Source organism: Sparus aurata, chromosome 12 (assembly GCF_900880675.1).
Source record: "Sparus aurata chromosome 12, fSpaAur1.1, whole genome shotgun sequence".
NCBI lineage: Eukaryota > Metazoa > Chordata > Actinopteri > Spariformes > Sparidae > Sparus > Sparus aurata.
Genome location: NC_044198.1, coordinates 1,773,089 through 1,797,248, shown reverse-complemented (window position 1 = coordinate 1,797,248; position 24,160 = coordinate 1,773,089). Strand labels below are relative to the sequence as shown.

At 39.5% G+C, this 24,160-nt stretch overlaps 1 protein-coding gene across 3 annotated transcripts in view; it reads left to right on the top strand.

Annotated features, from left to right (window-relative positions):
* Window positions 1-21,982, top strand: part of mbd2 (methyl-CpG binding domain protein 2) — a 62,103-nt gene extending 40,121 nt beyond the window's left edge. The window contains exons 7-8 of one of the 3 annotated variants that reach the window (XR_003986254.1): window positions 5,226-5,421; window positions 21,233-21,982. The gene's annotated coding sequence lies outside the window, so the exon portion shown is untranslated. Of the gene's footprint in view, window positions 1-3,931; window positions 4,041-5,225; window positions 5,422-21,232 lie in introns of all 3 variants that reach the window. The other 2 variants (XR_003986255.1, XM_030436432.1) reach the window with 2 other exon arrangements.
* The last annotated feature ends 2,178 nt before the right edge of the window (window positions 21,983-24,160 follow it).

Genomic DNA, 24,160 nt, shown 5'->3' with positions numbered 1-24,160 from the left:
TTTGCCGGCCCCAATCTTAAACGTGAGTTAACTAAACCATATTAACATGATTTTATTTGGCCAACTATTAACAGCTGCGACAATGCCAATCTTTCATGATGTCTGTTGCTCTACTGCTGAAAGCCATTCGCCAGTCTTGATCAGTCCAAATAATAGTTTGGTACAGGTTGTCAGGATTAAACCATTCAGAAAAAAAAGAAGAAGAAAAAAAAAAGATATATAGAAATATATACCTCAAATTAAGATGAAAACCTCACCATATTGTTTAAAACATTTTTCTCCTACAGACACACACTGAACCCTGACTAAGTCTGGCATAAAACTCCTCCCAATATAAAGGAGGTATGTGAGCCTGTTGTGATGTTGTTTACTCTTCCTGCTGTGATGGACGTTGATGGGGTTGCTACAGTTCTAATGATTAGCCTCCGGTTAACATGACCAGCTAAATCCAGTAAGACAAGGTTGAACTGTAAGTGTCACTAATAACCTGATGAAATATACACTTCAATACGAAGCACATTTATTATAAACATTCCTCAACTTTTATTTAATCATCTTTTTTTACACTTTATATTGCTCAAATGTTTTTTTTTATTATTTTATAATCTTTTTATTATGCTCGCTTATAAATACGAAATTATTCTTTTGGTTTGGATGTTCAGATCTTACAATAGATATATGAATCTTTTCGTGCACAGATTGTGCTTATGAGATATCTGAATGAGGTTTTCACATTGGCTGACATTTACCCACTAAGTTAGTGACCACCTAGCCAGTATTCAGATCATCAGTGTCAAAAGTATGCTTTTTCATTTGGGTTATGTTTGGTTTGAATAATATGCAGTTCACTTCCCATTAAACATTAATTAGCCACAGAGATGTTTGCTTATTTGGACTGCTCTCGAGAGAAGAAATTGTTCCATCTTTCAGTCAGTGGGACCTGCTTTCTTGTGTATCCTTGTGACATCCAGATGTAACTTGAAAAATCTATTTTATCATTTATTATTTCTATTTCTCTTTCCGTGGTAAATTCCACAATTTCAGAATTGTTGACCTTTAGGTGGGTCTGCCTAGTTGCCTTCATCAGACCCTCCAGGATTCTGCGATTACAAGAATTCACCACAGATATAAGGCAACCCGCACAGGGCAATGGTTCATACATGAAAATTGCAGAGATGTATGTTAAAAACAGAAATGTCTTAAACGTACCTCAAGATGTATGTATGGTGTTGATATTAGATGGATTGTTAATTGCAATTTTTCAAAATATAAACAGGCCAAATTAGGGAACACAGACACTTGGTCAGGCACTTGCCATTTAGGTTAAATAATGTTAAAGCTGTTTGCCATGGCGTTTGCAGGAACCTGGAGGCCCTCATTGGGTTCAATGGGCAGAAATGTTGGTACATTATCTGGACCTAAACTTTGAACATTTCTGCTACAATGATTTTGCTGAAATAAACACCTTGTCAATTCAAGTATTTAATGAGTTTTAATAATATTATTTCTAAAATGTATTTTAAGACTTTAAGGACAAGAAACATGCTTATGGTATAGGCAAATTATTTTATCAGTACCTGGTAGATTTTCAGCAAGAATCTCCTCTCTTGCCTCCCAGTAGCGTTGGGTTAGTGGAGATTTCCCTTGAGCCACATAATAAAATTTAATATATTGCATTATGAAAGTAACTTGCCCAACAACACGCGCGCACGCGTGTGTGTGTGTGTGTGTGTGTGTGTGTGTGTGTGTGTGTGTGTGTGCATAATTACAATTATGTGCTAGCGAGCGGTCGCTAATGTTAGCTAGCCCGCGCATATGTATCTTAGCGTGTGCTAATGATAATGTTTTGTGGCCGCTGAAATCGCTGTGGCCTAACTTTAATCCAGTTGACCTCAGTTAACTGTTTGCCTTTGAACTATATACAACTTTAGCTTTAGTTTTATTACCTAAATCTAGCCAAACTCGGTCTGAAAAAACAAACTCTGGGCCCCCTCACAGAGATTGATCGACCAGCTCTTTTTTCTGATATTTAATTACTTGAGCATTTTTATATTAAAGCGTCTTTCCAACAGATTTCTGTTGTTGATTTCCTGCTCGCTTGACCATTCAGGAGAGATGAAGAAGAGCCACCAATGACTTATGTCGAAGTAGTTTATTTAACATGGCCACGGAACAACAACATGACAGTGCAACTGTATGCACACTGTATTGTTAAGAGAGTTTCAGCTATAGATTTTTCTACCGCAGTTTCCAGAAGAAAACTTCTCATAACAACTGCCAAATAGTCAAACAAGGCAGAATATCCCCTATCATGCACATAGATGAGATTAAGTACACAAATTATTGGAAAGCGACTGTGGCTCAGGTGGTAGAGTGGGTCGGCCTATGTTTGGAGGGTCGGTGGTCCGATCCCCCCCGGCCAACTGCATCATGGTCGTTCGACACTTCACCCACCTCGAGCAATTGTGTATGACTGCTATATGTTTGAGGTGGTGGTCGGAGGGCCTGTAGGCACTGAATGGCAGCCACGCTTCCGTCAGTCTGCCCCAGGGCAGCTGTGGCTACTATCGTAGTTTGCCACCACCAGTATGGCTGTGTGTGAATGAATGGAACCTGGAACCCTGTCAGATCCATACGAATCCAATCCATTATTATTATCATATAAATAAAAGCCATGTGCACTCGGGGCATATGTGCCAAGATTGTCACGGAGCTCGCTGAACTGTGTGCTGCTAAATCCTGCAAAACCACGGCAATCTGGAGGAAATACTGAGTTTTAAGGTAGTTCCCTCAGTTGAAGCACTACGGAGATGATTTGCACCTGCAGGCCGAAGGACAAGTGCTCTCTGAGTTACCAGACAAGTGGTTTTGAGAGATTCAAAGTTCAACACTCAGTCTTAGCTGGTTCTACATGAAACATACACTGTTCCCTAATATTTTACCTTTACATATAGAAAAACTGAACATGTACCTTTTACTGCTTGAGTACCTTTTGGCCCCAGATGGGAATGTTTTGAAATGTAAAAAACAAAACAAAACAACCGAAGGGTTAGGGTAACCCTTTGCCCAACAAACATGGCTCCATACAGTTTTTCCCACATAATCCATGTCTCCAGAAACCCTGAGGTCATAAACGGTTTTGAAAAGAAGTTATTTACACCCTTTTAAGTTTATTTACAGCAGTGTAGCTCCTGCACCCACTTTAGATGGGGTGTGCTAATGCTTTAATCTTAATAGCTACAGTGAAGATTTTGGCTTGAAAAGAGTGTAAATATCTTTTATCTCACTTGCGTCTTTTCAACACGTCTTAGTCCCTCCCGATGAGGATTTGTGTAGAGGTACAAGGAAAACAATGGAAAGAGGAAATGAAGAAATATGTTTTAAAAAAAATTGAGATGTCCTTTCCCCTGAAACGTCACTTGAAGCAACATCCATTTCTGATGATGGTCGACAACTGAAGAGACATTTGATTACATTAATGCACGCATGCTGGGCTCTCTGTGTTTGGCTTGCAAATGATATTTGAGACTCAACATACTTAAATGGTACTCATTTCATGTCGACAGTACGTGCAGATAACTTTTGTCCTATCGACCGAACCATCTGGCAGTGTTTTGAAAGTGAGTTTGCCGTTCATAAGTCCTTTCTCCATTTGCGATTAATCGCAAGTTAACTATGGACAAAATGCAAATCTAATTCAAATTGGTATTTTTAATTTTTTGCCTGTGTATTCATGGATATTCTGGTTGTGAAGATAATTATTTGCTAACCCAAAATGTGATTATAGTGTCTTTTGAAATCTGGAAAGAAATTAAGCCAAATCTTTAATGGAAACTTGAAATTATATTACATGTCAAACCGGGCATGTCATTCAGTAAAAAGACTTTTGTGAATGCTGCTCTCATGTCTCCTTGTTAAACACTCCTCAAAGATTGCTCCTTGGAGCACAAATAAGAGCTGTGAGACGGTCTGCAGGATGGTAGACAAGAACAACTTCTGGTTCAAGCAAGGATCGAGGAGCCAGGAAACAACAAGTAAAGGTAATGGGATGTACCCATTATCATTTGGTGTTGGGTGTTCTAGCCCTGATCATCTCATAAAAGCGTACACCTTCTATGCTGTTGTGATGCTCAAACTGCCTTCTGCATTGAAGTCAGCAAAATAATTTTCACTATGATGCGTTAGCTGTGTTAAGCACATGTCAGGTCTTTGCAAATTGATTTAGAAACCAAAAGCCCCATGGAAGGTTGGAAAAATTACATTCATTAGATACTAGATTCATTTGCATGAATTTGAAAATGGTCAACATTGTAAGGATGCACACAGCCTATACTGCGGCATCAGCATTTTTTTAGTGAGTCCAACACTCATATTTCCTTTGTAAGTGTTGCTGTAGTAGTGTATTTGCCATGAAATATCTGATGTTAAGAGAGGCAGCAATTGTGCATTTGTATGTGTTTGTTGTCAGATTGATTGTATGTGTGTCTCTGCCCTCTAATGTTTCCTCTAAAAGCTGACAGATAAGGAGACACTTTTTAAAGCACATGTGTTTTCTGTGGAGGGAAAATCGGTCATTAATGCAGATTTATGCAGATTGACTGGATGAAAGTCGTTTGGGCGAAAAGAGCCGCTGAGAGTCGAGGAGTGATTACTAATAGGTTTTTAAAGCTGGACCAGAGAGAGGGGGTAGCGACCAGCCAGTCTCTCTCTCTGTATCTGTGTGTGCGTGTGTCTCAAATCTTTGCAGAAGCCTCAGATTGCTCAGTTTGTTTCCTGCTGCCATAACTGGTGTTGATGCTTACTGATATTTTATTAATCTTGGTTGTATGGCTGACTTGGTTTCTTCTATTCTCTTTCTTTGCCCTTTCTTGGAGACATGGTACAGAAGGTGGTAGTAACACATTGCTTCTACACTGCAGAAATAAAAACAATATAAGGAAACGGCTCCAACACCATCAATTTGTTGTTTAAATCTGTTTCTGTCAGTTTTAATTAGTAGTGGAAGTGATGAGAGCCTTTACTGAAGAAACAGTTTTACTGTGTTACGACTGGCTCCGAGGCCGCAACAAAACATGGATAATTGACGCGGGATGAAAACAAAAGAGTTATGTTTATTGATTATAAACACAAATTAAATGTACCATGAAGTGTGGAAGTGTATATCAGTGGTGTAAGAGGGTGCTTGTATGTGGTGTCAAATGTTGGGTGCATGTTGTCCGGTGCAGAAAAGAACAGAACAAACAAAAGAGCAGCAGCAGCAGGGTGTCGATCCTGAGGAAAGAGAGAGAGAGGACTTAAACCAGCCGGCTTAAATCAGCTGCAGAGCCAGGCCCAGGTGCTCCCATTCAGCCATCCCCTGCAACCTGCAACACACAGGACACAGCCATGGGCTAAGGGCCGTAACAACTGAAAGTTTCAAAAGTAGGTAGGCCACTCACACGAGTACCAATGTCAATATTTATGGAACAAAGGTCTGCTCTCAGTGTATCCTTTGATATTAGTACTTTTTCATAAACACCTGACATTGTGTAATTAAGACACTGTTTCTAAACGTACATATATTTGCAAACAGATATTTTTGCCCAGCTGCTGCGCAACATATAGGCTAATACTAATATATATAGTATGTCAGAAGATAAAGGGCTCTATCTTAACGATCTGAAACGCAGGTATCAAGCGCAAAACGCAAGTAGCTTTGTGGGTGGATCTCAGGCGCTGTTGTTATTATGCCGGCGGGATAAATGACTCTTTTGCCCGACGCAAATCTAAAATGGGTTGGTCTGTAGTAGCTACATTACTCATAGATGTGGTCTGGGCTGATGTGCAATAAACCAATCAGAGCGTCATGTCACATTCCCTTTAAAAGCAGGCGCGCTTGTTCCATGGCGGACTGCTATTATAATGGCGAATTTGGCATAATGTGTGTGTATATATACAATGTGTATATAATATAGTATAGAGAGAGGATATAGAGAAGATTATACAGAGAGATAGAGAGAGAAGAAGAGAAGTAGCGAGAGAGAGAGAGAGAGAGAGAGAGGAGAAGAGGACAGACTAGAGAGAGAGACAGACAGACAGAGAGAAAGAAGAGAGAGAGAGAGAGAGAGAGACAGACAGAGAAAAGAGAGAGAGAGAGAGAGAGAAGACGACAGAGAATAGAGATAGAGAAGAGAGAAGAGAGAACAGAGATAGAGAGATAAGAGATAGGAGATAGAGAGAGACAAACACAGAAGAATAGAGAGATAGATATATAGAGAGAAGAGAGAAGAGAGAATACACACAGATAGAGAGAAAGAGATACACACAGAGAAGATATATATATATAGATAGATATATATATATATATAGATTATATATATATATATATACACACACACACACATACACATATATATATATATATATAGTATATAGGTGTATGTGTGGTGTGTGGGGGAGAGAATAAAGATAAGATATATATATATATATATTTAATCTATATATAATATAGAGATATTATATAGTTAATATATATATATAGTATAGTGTGTATATTATAGGTGTGGAGAGAGGAGATATAGAGATAAGAGATAGAAGATAATATATATAATAGAAGATAGAATATATATTATATGGTGTGTATTATAATATATAATATATATAGATATATATAGATATAAATATATATATATAATATATATATATATAATTATATATATTTATATGTGTGTATTATATGTGTGTATTATATATATATATATAATATATATATCTAAGTATTATTATCTGTGTTGTATATATGTATGTATATCTATATGTAGTGATATGATGTATATATATGTATGTTGTTGTATATATGATGTATATATATATGTGTATGTTATCTATATATGTATATAATAATGTATGTATATATATATAATGATGTAATATATGTATGTATCTATATATATGTATGTATGTATTATATATGTTCTATATATATATGTATGTATATAAATTGTGTATATATTGTATGTATATATATGTATCTATATGTATGTTGTCTGTGTATATATTATATATAGATATATATATATATAATAGATATATATTATAATATTATATATAGATATATATATATATAAATATATATATATATATATATAATATACCTTTAAATATATATATATATATTATATATATTATCATATTATATATATATATATATATATATATATACATATACATACATATATATATACATATACATACATATAGGGGGACTCTCTGCATCTGCCATTTGTTTGGCTTGCAAATGATATCTGAGACTCAACGTACTTCAGTGGTAACTCATTTCATGTTGACAGTACGTGCAGATAACTTTTGTCCTATCGACCGAACCATCTGGCAGTGTTTTGAAAGTGAATTTGCCGTTCATAAGTCCTTTCTCCATTAACTTTCACTTTCGCTTTTCAGTCCACCGTGTTTTCCCCGAATGCCAACCCTGCTCCTTCTTCTTCTGATTCCCTTTCTTATTTTTCTGCCGCCCTCTAGATCAAGACTACAGGTGCCACTGACAGCCATAAATCAAACAATGCGCGTTCCTTTTTTTTTTAATACCGAACGTTAATCGCGCGTTAAAAAAATTAACGGCGTTAAAAGGAAGTTGCGTTAACGCGCAATTAACGCGTTAACTTTGACAGCCCTAGTATATATATATATGTATGTATGTATATACATACACACATATATATATACAGGGTTTCCTGCAGACCTTATTTGGCCAGGCGCCCCGCCCGGCCTGAAATCTGTAGCGCCCGGGCTAGAATGTCGGGGAAAAAAAAAAGATGCAATGCATGCAAGTGACACGGCAGCGCTTGAGAACTAATCAGGCATGTGATTTTTCCGGATTTTTCCGGAAATCCAGATTTTGCGACATGAAAATGCGACCCTCGTGAATCATGCAAATCCGCTTTTTTTGGGGGGGGGGGCGCCATTAACCACCAATAGGTTTTAACAGACCAGGTGTTTATTTGGGATAGGCATTTAATTCCCTCCGCACAAAAATCCGGGATGAAAATTTCACAAATTTCGCCAGCATCTCGGTGAATTCCCTGGCATCCTTCTGGGCAATATTTGTCTTCTGCTAGTGAAGTTGGTGTGGCGGAGGAAACGATTTATCCAACCAGCACTCGCTGCAAACTCCTCATCTCTGCTGTCACTCACGGTGGAGTACATTTGTTTCTCCATCGCCCTGATCATTTTGCGGGACACTCAATTGTGGCATGCCAGTTTGCTGATAACTCATCCCCGCATGTTTATCTCAGGCTCCTCGCTAGCCTTCTTCCTCCCTCCAGCAGGCAGCCTGGTCCTGTTGCTGTCCTCCTCGGACAAACGCTGAAGCTCTGTTTTATTTTTTCGCCAATCTCTCACTCTCTTGGGGTCAGCAGAGAAACACCTAGCGGCTGCTTCTCCCGAGTTTTCCTCTGCATATTTTAAGACAGAAAGTGTGCTGCACCGGAGCCATGGCGATCATCAGTGTGATGACTGACAGAAAGCAGCACGATACGCGAAAAAGGCGAAGAAAAAAGTTGTGCAGTGTCAGTGGTCGTCCCGTCTTTACGGAGCCCTGGAGGTGACATGGATGTTTTTTTTTTATCTCGTGAGTGCGACTTACTATCTCGCGCGCGCCAGTTACTATCTTGCGCGCGCGTCTTACTGTATCTCGCGCGCGCGACTTAGTATCTCGCACGTGCGAGATATTAATTCAAGTGCATTTTGACGTAATTAAACAGTGCAGTCGGTTAAATGCAGGCTTATTATCATGGATCGAGACCATCTCAGAATTTTAATTGATTAATTAATTAATTAATTAATTAATTAATTAAAGTTAATAAAGTGGCTTATTGTTATTGTGTAATGGTAAGAGGTACATGTAACAGGTATTTTGATGATCCACGATGAGTGTCCAGGTGTTTTAATAGCCATTTTAATAGCTGTTTTAATGGCTATTAGGCTAGCCATGATGGAGGAGTTGTCAAGGTAATAGTAGTTTGGTTATAATTAATTCATGAAATAACGTTGCAGCAGTCACAACTGGCAATCAGGACAAACGATTAACAATGGATGCAGGTGCATATCATATTCATGTGAAAGTTGTGACAGAAAACCTACATTTACTAAAATACCTTCAATTTTCCACGACATTCTCACACAGACCACATTCTCTCGAGAGACAGCAAGTCGCACGTGCGTGATAGTAACTGGCGCGTGCGAGATAGTAAGTCGCACTCGCGAGATAAAAAAAAAAAATTTCCATGTCACCTCCAAACTATCCATGTCACCTCCAGGGCTCCGTAGGGCTCCGTACGTCTTCTTCCTTGATGGTTTTTTTTTTTTTTTTTTTAAATAAATTAGACTCAGCATTAATTTGGAACCGGCGGTTATTTACCAAAATATACACCTCCACCCAGTGTTTAAAGAGGACCACATGATGTATTTTATAATGTGTTTGTGTTTACAGCTGCTAATGTATGTAATGCTGTTACTGTGATGACACATGACAGTTAAATATTGAATCTGTCTATAATAACCACATCCTGACATGTCACTGGGATTTTTGATAATCCAAGTACTAATAATACCAATCATGACAAAAAATTTACAAAGACTGCAGATCACGATAAGAAGCTGCAACTGGCAGTGAGCTGCTTTCTTTTCTGTTAGCAGTGAAGTGATGTACTCCATGACAGAACATTTTAAAATATGATAATGTATAAAATAAAATTTAATGGTAAAAAAAAGTACAGTTGCAGTAGACTTCTATTATAAATATTATTATTATTATTATTATTTATTATTATTGTTATTATTATTATCATTTTTATTACGACTATTATTTTTCTGCATATTCTTGACTTTGAATGGGAGCTGCTGTAAAGCATTTCTGTTTCTGATTCATATATTATGCAGTCCAAATTTTAAGTTAAATTAAATAAACCAAGACAGATGTCACATTTACATGTCAGGGTGTAGTTATTATAGACACAGATTCAATATTTAAGTGTCATTTATCATCACAGTAACAGCGTTACCAGCCTTTTATCCTTCCGGTTCTCGGCCACCAACCCCCCTGGCCAAAGTTTTATCCTGCAGGAAACCCTGATATATATATGTATACATATATATGTATATGTATATGTATACATAAGTGCATGTATATGTATATACGTATATATGTATGTATGTATGTATATACATACACACATATATATATGTACATACATATGGTGCCTAGCAGCTGACTTAGAACTGGTGCGGACCAAGGGAATCGCGAAGGCCCATGGGGGGTGTTGATTTCTGCCCAGTGTGGAATGTCAAATCGAAACCTGACCATAAAATCGTATAATCAATAAAATGTGTTTTTTAATATGAAGTGGTATTTGTCAAAACAACACTCCAGTACCAGCAATCAAAACTTAGTCATGAATACTGTTTTGTGAAAACATCAGTTATCAGCACTGGGTTTGCTGGATGGTGGTCCCCCCTACATTTTGTGGCTAAAAATGAATAAGAAATGAAAAATGTTCAGTCTTATGACCTACATTTTATTCTATAGCTCTTCAATGTAGGTCTTAAATTATTCTGTGTCCAGAGATTAAACTGATATTAGTGTTGTGATCTGACTCTGAGTAAGACAAGGATTTTAGTAAATGTTGTACACTTCTTTTACATTTACATTTAGGGCATTCAGCAGACACTTTTGTCCAAAGCGACTTACAATAATTCATACATACATTTCTACACTGATGGCATTGGCTGCCATTCAAGGTGCCGACCAGCACATCAGCAGCAGTTTGGCATTCATCTTGCCCCACAAAATGCAGACCAGGGAAATCGAACCAGCAACCTTCCGATAACGATAGATGATGCCAGCTCTACCCCTGAGCCACAGACTCAGTCTTTATATAAATGTAGACTGATGTTCTTCTTATCTGATCGAGACTAAGGATCCACATTGCTGACTGAGAAAAGCCTGTGACCGTTGATGATACAGACACACAAATATGCCACCTTGTGTGTGTGTGTGTGTGTGTGTGTGTGTGTGTGTGTTTATTAGCTGTGTATCGTGTTATTTCCAGAGGAGCTGAATCCGACTCCTGCAGCATTTTTCAGCTGCTGGTAATTAGTGGATGTTAAGACACAGAGAATTATCTGCTTCAAAGTCATTCACAAGGCTGATAACTGCTGAGAGAGTGTGTGTCTGTGTGTCTGTGTGTGTGCGCGTGTGCATACGCTGTCAGTCAGCTGAATTGCCCTGATTAAGCAGCAGATTATCAGGATTTTCTAATTATTAGGGAGTGATTAAGACAGAGCCTAGGATTATCAGGCTGAAACACAGAAATGCTCAAAGACTGAAGGAAGTTTTGAGATATTGAGATACAGACACATTAATATGCCTGTGACACAAACAGTGAAACAATTAAACCGTGAAAAAGTGAAACAAAGAATTTATCATAAAGTCTTTTTGGTGGTGATATTGCTACTCTTGCACACAAAAAAGTTCAAAAATCGTCAGAGTAGTTTCTGAGGAGGTCTACGACTCACTAAATAATAAGCACTTGCGGAGATGTTTCTAGTTTCAACAAAAAGGTTTTGAATTTATTTACAAACAGTAATATCCTCTGGGTTGACTTCAAACAATGAGCAAATAAAAAACGTAATTTAGCGGTTGATAAACTGTTTCACTCCTCACTCCTTCAACACAATGGGCAGACAAAAATCCAAACCAGCTGTACTCTCTCCCTTATCAGAGGAGGAGGATGGCCTGGCTCGGAGGAGGGACCTGAGTAACAAAAAACAATCATGATAAATAATAGTTCATGTTCAGTATACATATTCATCATCAGTAGCATTACTTTATACCATTACCATATACCATTTTCCAAATAATTAATGCAAAGAATGAAAAGGCTCCAACAGGTGGATTTAACAACACCTGCATTCTGCTAGTGCAAGAGGGAGGGACTCAAAATGGCACCATGAGGGACTGAATAAGGAAAAATCTGGTGGATTCAGCACAGATGGAGTGAATCAAGATGGGAAGAAGGAGGGACTGAAAGCAGCATAAAGGATGGCCAGAGTGGAGATTCAAACTATTTAATCAGACAGTTATCAAGGGACAAGGGATTTAAATTACTCAATGAAGTATTGAAATTTAAAGGAAGGGGTTATCTCTCTATAAAAGCAAGGAATCTCTGTCTGTCTGTCTGTCTGTGTGTATGTGTGTGTTCCTAAAATATCTCTGCGGATCAGGATCAGACTGACTGGTATGAGTTTCAACGTGGCTGCTGCGTGGTTCAAAGGTGATAACTTCGCATTTGTTTGGACTACAATGATACCGTGAATAAATAATTTCAGAAATGCTTTACGAATTCCGCTAGCATTGCTAACCATAGCCACCATAGTCACGTGCGCACCAGGGCCAATCACTGCATACCGTAGCAACGTGCGCACCAGAGCCAATCACTGCAGAGCCCACCGTCACCCCCCACCTTAAGAAACAAGCAGATTTATAGCTGCAGGGCGCAAGGTAGGCCGGGATTTTGCTGGCGTTTCGGTCCTGTTCTGTTCTGTGCATTTAAACTGACTGTTGTGGATTCATGAGACTGAACGAGTCCTGGCCGAGTCTGTTCGGGTCTGAGGAGATCCGGACACGCAAGGACAACAAACTGTGGATGTTTCTGTGTAGCTAGCTGCTTGCCCACCCCCCCCACCACCACCACCACCACCTCCTCCACCTCCTCCTGAGCCGACAGACGTGCCAGTGCGTCACGTGACCAATTTAAGATCAGAATCAGAATTCTCCTCCAGAGAAATAGAAAAATAGACAAAAAAGTATTAAAAAGTAAAGAAAAATAGAATAGAATCGACAAATGTACATATTTACATGGATAGTGCAAAAATGAGCAACAAATATTTATATACAGATTTTAAATATAGGTAATAAATATGGGTGATGAAATGAGTTTGTACAGATTTATTGCACAGTGTAGAGTACGGGGTGAGGTCTACATGGAGCAGTGCTGGTTGTACAGTCTGACAGCAGCAGGAGGGAAGGACCTGCGATACCTCTCCTTCACACACTTAGGGTGTATCATTCTGTTGCTGAAGGAGCTGCCCAGTGCTATGAGAGTGACCTGCAGGGGTTGGACTGCTGCATCAGCAGTGATGGTAGCTTGTCCATCATCTTGCTCTCTCCCACCACCTGCACTGAGTCAAGAGGGCATCCCAGGGTGGAGCTGGCCTTCTGACGTAGCAGCAAGCCGCAGCCTCCGTGAGTCTCGGTTCTGACGTATGTGTTGGAGCTGCCTTCAAACTATATACCAGTTTTTAAATCGTGTTGATAGGCCAAGTAAAACCGGACTTATGATAAATAATGTCTGCCATGCTTTTTCGCGAACATTGCGGTCACGTTTGCTGCGCGTTTGGTGCAGGAAGAAACGGTCAAAACGGGCTTCTCTCACAAAGCAAGGAAATGTTTGCTTCATGACCCCACCAACCAATGACAAAGTTAAATGGCAAACTACTTGATTTGGTTGTCTAGGAACGGGGGAAAGTTGTCGGAGGGACAATGACGGTGACAGCGTCAGAGATAGCGAGTTTTGAGAGTGGAGAGATTTGTGACATTAAGCGTGTTTGGAGTGTATTGTTAGTGTGTTATGTAGTGTTTAGTTTAGTGTGTAGTGGAGTTGGTTTTTTTTTTGTTTAATGAGGCAAAACAAAGAGGAGACTGCTGAATGTTCAGCAGGCAGGAAGGAGCTGGGGGAAACATATCACTACGTATAACTTTGTAAATTTCAATTTTTTTTTAGCAAACAGCAATCTATATATTTGCATTTTAAGTAATACAAATAGTTCGTTAAACATATTTGTGGTTTTCACAGTAAAAAATCTAAATTGTATCTACTTGGATTTTATGTTTTTTTTGTGATTTAAGGTCCAGTGTGTTATAACAGTTTGTCAAAATGAAAAAATAACTGTACAGTCACACATGTAAGGTTGTGCTGAAAATAATGACACCAAGCAAGGCAAGGTAAATGGTTTTTAAGGTTAAATATTATGGCAAAATCAGAAATAATAAAAAACGGCCAATTATACCCTGGAATATCGGATTTTACAACAAACCTAAATATCCCTGACGTCTCACCTTCAAACACAGCGTCATTTGGCCATCCATGAAAAAGCTACTTTACCTCCCACTTTTCTATAGCAATACATATTTCCTACGGGCACTGCACTAGTTACTGTAAACAGAGAAGCTGTTGAGATGGTGCAATGTAAGCATTAAATGGAAACAGGCAGTGTTGGGGAAACTACTTTGCAAGCGTAACTTGTAAAACTACATGAAGTTCAGCCTGGCAGTAGTTTAAACAAACTACATTTCTACCCCTGGAGAAATGTAGTTATATGAAACAAAATATAAAAGCCTACAAAATATTCACATGCCTGAAGAAATGCCTGAAGAAATAAAAAGTCGAAAAAAGTCAAAATTATTGTTGTTTTCAGCTTATAGGGCTCACATGTGAACACGTAGGTCATGTCGGTAGATGCATCTATATCCAACATGTACATGCTCAAATATGGCCGTGGTTGGGTTGGTGCGTTCGGGGCGCATCAGGGGTAGTGGAGGGTCGTCCATGACGTGCCTGTGCCATATGAGCACTGCCTTCTTTGGCACAAAGACCTGCCCACTCTGTGAAGCATTTGAGTGCTGCCAGGGCAAGCCAATCAGAGGCAGTTGTTGGGAATCGATATTGATTATTGATTAGTAATTAATATATTATTAATTAATTAAAATCATTATAGTTGATAAATGAAACCTAGGTTACTATGAATCATTAATGAACACGGGGAACCACCCTAAAATCAGGGATAAATAATCAAATGATTTACCTTTTAAGTCTCAAAGCCTGAAAATTAATCAAATTGTAAATATTATGAAAATATCAATAATTAGATAAGAGGAAAGGCGTGAATCCGGGCACTGACCATCTCAACCAGCATCTATTACAATATGGGATTGTGCAAAATAATCACAGATGCTGCTCAGTTAAAGTCAACAGTAGGGCTGCACGATTCTGGAAAAAATGTGAATCACGATGTTTATTTATGTTTATTGCACTGATGAACTTGAACAAAACAAAAAAAAAACATGATAGTATGGCAGATACTACTATGCCTCTGCCAAAGCAATGTTTTTTTGTTCATTTCAAGTTCTATCATTGGATGAGAAATTATTTTTACACAAATAAAAAAATACAAAAATTAGTCTCCCAAGATGAGAGGGCATCCTTTTATACCTCATGTTGTACAGTGTTTATTGGGGCCGTATCTTAAGCTAGGTGATATGTTATAGCTGCTGTGATCGGCTTTCTAAAACGGAGGCATAATTTTCTTCCTTTTCCAAAAGCCGCCTCAGAGGTTGAGGTAAACATGTGACGTGAAGCCCGACGTTGGGCTGTGAGCAGTTGACAACGAATTTGTCTTCAAAATAAGAGCTTTACATTACACCCCATTGGAGTTTAGAGCTGGGTTCTTAGCGGGGGGCTTTTAATTTCAAAGTAGCGACCGTTCCTAGATTGTGGCTACAACAACAAGCTAACACAACCATACAGCTAGAGATCCAGGAGACGCTAGCATCTCCTGATCTCAGCGGCTGTCCAGTTGCTCATCTAGCAGGCGAGGCGGAAATAAGGTTACCCTCCGAGGCGGGAAATCGGCGGACCAAAACAGACCCCCAATTTGCCGCCCTCTGTCTAAAACCGCGGACCTAGCCGCCAAAAGGACGGGCAGATTGGCGGCTTGCTGCCCCGTCTAAAAACGGCTTCTCACTCACTCCTTCCATACACTTAACTGCAGGCGGGCTTCCGCCACTGAATCACGTTTTGTAAAGATGCTTTACCACAGGTTGAGGGCGGAGGCAGCGGCAGTGCTGCGTTTGGGGACGCTTCAAAAAATCCGGGAGGAAAATAGGAGCATTTGTGATTCAGCTCGAGATATAAAATGCTTCAGAATCGCTATGTGTAGATATGAGATCACGTGTATGTGTGAATCGAGATCGCGATTTTTTTTACGATTTTTTGTGCAGCCCTAGTCAACAGTGTTTATTAAAGCTTTTCTCCACAAAACAAACCCCCTCTTTAAATAACATCAGTTTCCTTCAACAGCTAGCAACATCAAAACATAAGCAAGCCAAACATGTAACTGGGTTGAGGCGTGTGTGTGTGTGTGTGTGTGTGTGTGTGGCAGGAAGTCCCCAATAAAGACTACAAAGATGGACGAGCGTGGCTTGGGAAGTCACTTCGGTGGACTACAAAGTAGTGGGCATGACTTAGGAAGTCTTGTCGGAGAGACTACAGAAAACACTGGACGTGACTTTGTGTCACGTGAGAACGTAGATTCTGAGGTGATGAATTTAGATTCACTGATTCATATACCTGGAATTCAAAAGTGGCGGCAGTGACTGTATCGACCAAAGGTGATCACTACACATGCGTGCAAGGTTTGAGAAAGGCAGCGGTTGCGCCGTCTTTGGTCTCGTGTGCGGTTTGGTCACACGAGCCGTGATTTTAAAGGGATAATACCCACAGTCCCCAAAAGGTAGCCATGCTACCGAAAAGAGTCTGTCTTTAAAGTCAATAAAGGGGATATGCTGGACACACTTCTTATGTTATAGCGGGGTTATTAACCATAAGTTTACAACAGATCGCCCATAAGATTACGTGTATCTCGGTTAGTGTGTGTGTTAGGGCTGGGACAACGCGTTGACATAGTCGACGTAATCAACGACATAAATTCGTCGACATAGTCGGCGTAATCAACGACATAAATTCGTCAACATGAATAATTTGCGTCGACGCGTCGTCCCAAACAGGAAGTGGTAGTACCTGCGGAGGCTGAGAATAGCCCCTCTTACACAGAGACGCTGCATTAACGCTGCAGCGGCGGTTCGTCAATTCTCCGCCGTTGGTCATTCACACAGTGCAAAGCACCGCTGGAATAAAGATGAACCGTCATGTAATTCACACAGAAAGCTGCGCTGCGGCTCCTAAAGAGACGTGACGGTACACATCGTGATGATGACGTCGGGGTGTTTCCCAGGTGTTTATAATGTGTAGTGATTGAGAACCCGGCCCCCTAAACATCCTAGAAGGTGAAAGAGTTACGTTTGAGTGAGTTAAAGGTTTTTGCCTGTGATGAACGCTGTTTTTCGGGCAGAAATGAGACGAAGAGTTGGTAGGACAGGCGGGAGGACAGATGCTGCTCCGCCTACAACTGCGGTATTTTTTTCCTCATATAAGTTACCAACGACAGTTACAGTTACAACGTTACTTTTGTTTGGTCATGTAACGTTAAATTAATCGTTAGATTAGTCGACTAATCGAAAAAATAATCACTAGATTAATCGTTTGAAAAATAATCATTTGGGACAGCTCTAGTGTGTGTGTGTGTGTGTGTGTTAGTAAAAGAGGGAAGAAGCTAAGCGGGGGCTTAGCAGACAACAAAGAAACAAACACAATGACCATGTGGTGCACCATGTCTCTCCCTCGAGTGGCAGAATTGAGGTTTGTTTATCATCCGCTGATCGAACCGGAATACGACATATTGTGGTCACACACGGCGGCAAGACTGTACAGGCTGGATTAGCCTGAATGAGCTCCTAGCGAGCGTAGCAAACACAGTTAGCACACAGCACAGGCAACCATAAATCGGACCTGGTGGTCTTTTCACAGCAAAATAAAAGCACAACAAAGAAAACCACGCTATAAACGATCTGTTTCTGCCAAAACAAAAGACTCTTACTTGGTTCCTGCTTGTTGCTGTAGCGTGGGTGCCCGTCTGACTCGAAGCTCCAACTCGTTCGGGACCGCGAGAGCAGGGTCAGCTTTAGCGTCCTAAAAACTGACAGCAGGCTGTTCACAGCGTTGTGTGGACTCGATGGAAGGGATGGTTTCATCTCCTTCTGAAGATTATTTCTCCCTTCTGCAGGCGGTGAGGAAATGGCTGGGTTGTGCAGCTTTCCTGGATCCAAACAATAATGACAAATGTCCGAACAAAAATGAACGTAAAACAAAAACAGTCTCTGTCTCGTCCAGTGAGGAGGGAACCGAAGTTAGCTGAAGCAAAGTGAAAAACGTTTCTCAAAGTTGTACCCTTATGGCAGCGGTTGCGTGAAACGGAAATCTCTTCACAACATAAACTCCTGGGGAAATACGAAGGGCAGGAATGATCTGTGAACTTTTAACGTGGGAGTGACGTCATTGTGATCCTGGCAGAGCTTCCGGGCTCACAGCCAATAGGAACCGGGTGAACGTCTTGGGGGTAGGTCAACTTGTGACGCGGCTTTCACACCTTGTGGGCCCTTTTGCCCTGTTCTTTGTCCTGCGGCTCCTCATGGCTGAGGTCCTGGTAGTTTGGCTTCTGGCTTCAACTACAGGCCTCTCTTGGTCTTTTTGTTTGAGACATGTGCCTGAGGGCACAAGGCCTAACACAGTGTTGGCTTGGGGTATCATGCCTTTTTTCAAAGAAAAATAAAATGAAATTTATATCATATAGTTATTTTTTATATACAAATATTTCATGTTATTTGCCAAAATTGTAGTTTGTAAATTGAGTAGTTAAACTACAAAAAATGACCCAAAAAGTAGTTGAATTACTTGACGCAGCACGAAATATGAATGTAGTTTAACTACCAGCAAGATAGATAGATAGATAGATAGATAGATAGATAGATAGATAGATGGATAGATGGATAGATGGATAGATAGACTTTATTGATCCCAAGCTGGGAAATTATGGTGCAGCAGCAGCATTACACACAGAGACAACAACAACACAATGAAATAAGAGGAACAACCTAGACATATTAAATAGCAATAGAAAAAAGTAATATACCAAAATGTACAAAATGTATAAAAAGTGTATAAATAAGCAGAGTAACTGTAGTGCAAGATAAAATATAAGGTGCGGTGAACAGAGTGTACAAACCAAAGTGCGTAGAGACTTTGTGTTATGACCAGAGTTTTAGCTGTTGTTGTACAGTGTGATGGCGTGTGGCAGGAAAGATTTCCTATATCTGTCCCTTTGACAGCGGAGCTGCAGCAGTCTGTGAGAGAAGGTGCTCAGCTGCCTGTCTACTGTGTGATGGAGAGGGTGCTGATCATTGTCCATGATGGATAACAGTTTGTTCAGTGTTCTCCTCTCCACCACGGTCTCAAAAGACTCCAACAAGAGACCAAGTACAGAGCCAGCCTTCTTGATGATTTTATCAAGTCTGTTGGTGTCGCTGGCTCTGATGCTGCTGCCCCAACACACAGCAGCAAAGAAAATGGCACTTGCAACAACAGACTGGTGAAAGATTTCCAACATCTTGCTGCACATGTTGAAGGATCTCAGCTTCCTCAGGAAATAGAGTCTGCTCATCCCCTTCTTGTATACAGCTTCGGTATTAGATTTCCAGTCCAGTCTGTTGCCGATTACAACTCCCAGGTATTTTTAGTCCTCCACCTCTTCCACCACCTCCCCCCTGATCTTTAGTGGCTGTGAAGGCATCTTCTTTCTCCTGAAGTCGATCACCATCTCTCTGGTCTTGTCAACATTCAGCCTCAGGTTACAGCAAATTGTTATTAAGCTATGTAGTTCAACTACATGTAGTTTAAGTCTCCTCAACACTGGAAACAGGATGGGGTTGAAAATGGCAGACTGAGGAGTTCACCATTGCACAACTAGTGGTTGAATATGAAAATGGGAAGATTGGTGCATAGGTTCAGTACAGATGGAATAAATCCAAATAGGGAGAAGGAGGGATCCTAAGTATTACGATAGAGGAGAGCCAAATTGCAGATAAAAAACTTCTGGACAGATCACTGTCTCACTTGGAGAAGCCTGGCATTTTTAAATTCGTAGAAGTGATACTCAATGTATATATACAATAAATGATAAATCTAATAGATTACAATTTGCACAACTGGAGGAATTCTAACTGTAAATTGTTGTTAAAATGGCACATGGTAGGATTAAAAAAGAACCAAGACTCAAAATTACTTATGAAAAGAACAATGGATTCAAAATGTAAATAAACTGAACAATTTAAAATGCCGTTATGTAGGATTTACATTCTAACAAAAATGAAAAATCACATTGAGGACAGAAATTGAAAGGAGGAATTCAGAAACAAGAATGGATTAAGAATGGCATAATTAACTGTTCAAAAATGAAAAGAAGGGATTAACAATGGCACAATGAAAATGGAAACATCTCCATGGACCACAAAAAAAAGAGGATTTCTTGGCATGCTGGAGGAAACCTTGCCTGTTTGTTCTGTTGACTGTGACATTTTCACTAAGAGGGATTTGAGTCAGAAAGTTACAAGTTTTCAAGCTTGAAGCCCTGCCTCCTACATGCACATACATGCACAACATTTGGTATGCATATGTATCATGACCAGACGCACAAAAAACACACTGGACCCATACCCTTATCAAAACTTATCAAAATCTTTTGCCGCTATTATGCCTGGTGGGCGTAGCAGTCGATGCTTCGCCATGAAGCAGGAAGTCCTTGTAACTCCAACATACACCTTCGCAGCTACACCAAATTGGTGAGGGCCTGATTATCGCTTTAATTCTTATTCTAAACCATGAGGACTAGTTGCAGTTACTGAACCACTTCTCAGGATAGAAAGAAGGCCAAATGATTGAGTGGTCTAAGAAATACCAGAATTTCCCTTTGGATGACTGATGTGCCTGCGTGGAAAAGAACTTCTAAAAGTGCTTTGGATGAAATCATAATAGTTACTGAATTTACATGTTCACAAAGCCATCTAAATGACATCATAGCAAGCTCCAGGGGATATGATTGAAAGAAAAAGGTAGTAAGTTGGTTGACTGATTGTCCATGGGAAAGTAAAAGGCCACATCAGGCTTGTAAATCGAGCAACTCTTGCCCTGTGGCAAGTGGTAAAAAGGAATTAAACACATTTTTCTGAAGCTGATGATGGAAGTACAAGAGTGAGCTATTCAAATAAAGATGAAACATGACAATTAACTAGAGTTATTGTTATTTGATGACAGCTCATGTACTTTTTGAAACTACAACAGAAATGCTCAGGCAGTTAGCTGAGTGAAAAATGGAGTGAATATGTGTTCTGTGTTCGCTAAACTACACTGTAATCAACCACAATGACATCTCCATGTTTGTCTCTCTCCAGAGTCCCTGTGTTCACCAGCCTCAGGTTTATAATCATCTTCATCTTAATCCAAACAAACCAAAAACAGACCACCAGGAGACTGAAGACTCAGTGGGTGCTTCAACCTTTCTGTTGAGGAAACCATTTTCAGGATGACATCATACTGGACACAACTATCAGCATTTGGAAACTAAACTAATTTTCCAAAGCAATGGCAGCAACAACATGAGGAGTGACCACAGCAATATTAACAACAACAAAACAGAAACAACTGACGTATGACAACAAACAGCGACAGAAACGGCAACAGGAACAGAACATTGGGAGCAATAGCAGCAATACTTCAACTATACCAGCTTAAACAACAGCCGAAGCCTTTAAACCTTTCTCTGATTTTTCATCTGTACAAACTTTACAACAAGCGCTTATCTTGTTTCACTTCTCTTTTTTAATTTAAAGGAGATGAAATAATAATTTAAAATAAACAACAACTGAAGAGCAACACCCTCATCGAAGCCAAAGTCAGGTTGCAAACTGCTGGACAGCTTTTGATAACTCTACTAACTCTTATTGAGCTCTTTGATGAGTTTGGTTGTTTGTGGTGATGGATTGTCGTCACTTTTAAAAAAGTCTTTATGGATTTTCATGAAATGATAAGAATTTACATGAATATGAAATAGAACAATTGCTTATTTAAGAAGAATTTTATACCTTGATAGACCCTGCGTTTACATTTCTTGGACTGGAGTCAATAAATGATTATATTCACAATCGTTTGTCTGTGCTTTTTTTTTTTTTCAAAGTTGTAACACTATTTTTTAGTGCTGTCCGAATGTTGAAACACATTGTAAGACAATATTCTTCTGCTTTTTTAAGTGTATTCTTGTCATTGTTTTAATAAGTTGTTTTCTCTTTCTTGTCTGTCTCTCCCTTTCTCTTTTCCTCTTTTGACAAAACACTTGTTTTGAAATGACACATTGAACAGTCACATTTGGCTAAATGCTCCCCAGAGGATGAAATGTTTAGATTTTAATTAGCCCCTGATCTTTCCTTTTGTGCCACTTTCAGAACAAACTTGGTTTTCAGCTCCACTCCTGGTAAGACTCAGAGAATATCTTAATCCTCAGTATGCTGTTTGTTCTGTCAGATACTTGGCACTAACAGTTCTCAGCCCAGATGTTGGACTCTGTATTAGTGCGTGTGTGTGTGAGAGAGTGTGTGTTAAAGACTGAGTGAGACAAACCAGTCTGCCAGCTCTGCCCTCATTTGCATCTGCTAATGGCTTGTATGATGCCAGTTTCTGATCAATTCAGCTACACTACCCCCCCCAACACACACACACACACACCCACACACACATATACACACACACACACACACACACATCCTGTAACAGTAGCTCTGATCGTGCTCTGCATCAGAAAACACCAGCTGAGGCCTAATAGGACACATGAAGCTGTGGCTGGTAATGATGCTTTACTTGGTTATGATAACTTTATAGTCAAGAACATTGCATTCCAACACCATTGGGGATTAATTTGCTCCTATAACACCCTCTACTCTACTCGTTTTAGGATTTCAAACCTGGCATCAAGGAATTTATCCCATTCAGACCCAAGAGCACTCCAGTCAGCGAAACTCAAGGAAATTAAAGTCATATAGTTGTATGTGGTTAACAGCTCTTTATGGGTGCTCGTAGAATCTGGGCATCAATGAGGGTACTGCAAAAATACCAAGAACTTCAATACCCAAGGAGGAGACTGGGTGGTCAAGGGAACTGCTGTGCTGTGAGGGCCAGGAAGATAAGGGCCTTCCCCAAACTCTATATACAGTGGAGTCCAGAAGTCTGAGTCCACTGTAAGATTATTATTATTGCTCAAAATATAAGTATTAACATGGTGTCAGTAAAACTGCAATACCGCCTCTGCTCTGAAAACCCTGGTCAAACTTGCCCCCAGTTATTTTGTGGTGCCTGTGTATAGTAAATATTACAGTAATGTGGAGCAAGAACACAACTCAAAATAAAAGCACTGACCTATGAATGCAATTTCACATTTATTTAGTCAGTCAGTCTTTTAATTAATTGATTAATTAATTGATCGATTAATGAAGTTTTTAGTGCCATCTAGCTGTGAGGTTCTACATTGCAACACTCCTTTGCTCACCCCTCCCGTTCTGAAGACGTTGGAGACGTTCCAGAAGCTACGGTGGCCCTGACGGACAAGAAACTCATTTACAAAATATTGACTCTTTCCCAACAGCGTCGAGTATTTCTACTGATTCAAGTAATGAGGTAAAGATGTAGTTAGTTATAAGGGCTATAAAAAATATAAAACTTACTGAGCTCCCTCTCAGTTCCGCAGTCAAGCTAGCTCTGAGCGAAAACGCGTTTAGCCTTACTACGTAGTACCACTTAGTGCTTTGTGTCCCTCTCGGCAATCTGTAGTTTTTTTAAAACCGGAAAGACATGGTGGCCTCCATAGAGCTTGCCCGTGCTATGTATATTCAGATAGGCAATTCTTCGCTCAGGAGGATAAGTCAGATTGTTGGCAGAGGTAATTGTACACCAATGAGGACTTACTTATGAACGAAGACGTTGATTTGAGTTAATAAATTACTTAAATCGTTACACACTGTCCCTTTAAAGAATTAATTCATTTATTATTTACTTAATTCATTTTACAACGTAATTAATTTTTAATTAAATTTAATTAATGTGAATTAATCTGTGAATAATTGATCCAACGAACACAATGTCAGGTGCTTCTGATGTGGAATTTCAAAATTAAAGCCCACTTAATCGTCCAATTTTTTCAATATGTTGTTGTTGTTTCCTTTCTTTCATAGGGTTTAGTTAGATTACTGATTGGAAGTTTAGACAGAACAACAGATATGCATTCAAGTTGTGTTCAAATATTTTTTATTAATGCAAATGGGATAGTTTTGTTT